General features: G+C 35.0%; 1 non-coding gene across 1 annotated transcript; it reads right to left on the bottom strand.

The window, feature by feature from the left end:
• Window positions 1-175: 175 nt before the first annotated feature.
• On the bottom strand, window positions 176-282 carry LOC140787835 (small nucleolar RNA R71). Its single transcript, XR_012108906.1, has one exon. It is a non-coding gene; the product is annotated as a small nucleolar RNA R71 (small nucleolar RNA).
• Window positions 283-574: the final 292 nt, after the last annotated feature.

Here is a 574-nt window from a genome sequence, read left to right on the forward strand (position 1 = left end):
ATATTTGTTCAACATTCAAATTTCAAAACTTTTCTGATGAATCTATTAGGCTAAGGCTCTTTCCTTTTTCATTGAAAGAACTTGGTTGAATCACTTAGAGCCTAACTCAATCACCACTTTAAGAGATCTAAATTATAAATTTGTGTCCAAATTTTACCCTATGCCTAGAACAAACCAATATAAATTGGCCATCTCCACTTTCAAGTAGAAAGAGGAAGAGAAATTTCATGAGTCATGAGAAAGGTTTAAGGATCTTCAAATTAAGTGCCCTCATCATAATTTTGAAAATGGGTGGTTAGTCCAGTATTTTTACAATAGTCTAACCGACACAAATTGTAATCTCGTTGAGTCCACGAGTGGTGGGTCATTCTTGGATAAGAACACACTTGAAGCTTGGGCTCTTTTTGAAAGAATAGCTGAAAATTCCCAATAATAGGATTTTAGTACTGAAAGTCAAGGGACGTCACAGTCTAAGAGAGGAATATATGAGTTCAACCAGATATGAGTATGAATGCACGACTGGATAGTTTGTCTAGGAAAGTTGATGCCCTTGTGTTTAGTCAAACTATAAAAC

Source organism: Typha latifolia, chromosome 4 (assembly GCF_019914945.1).
Source record: "Typha latifolia isolate L0001 chromosome 4, TyphaL0001v2, whole genome shotgun sequence".
Classification (NCBI taxonomy): domain Eukaryota; kingdom Viridiplantae; phylum Streptophyta; class Magnoliopsida; order Poales; family Typhaceae; genus Typha; species Typha latifolia.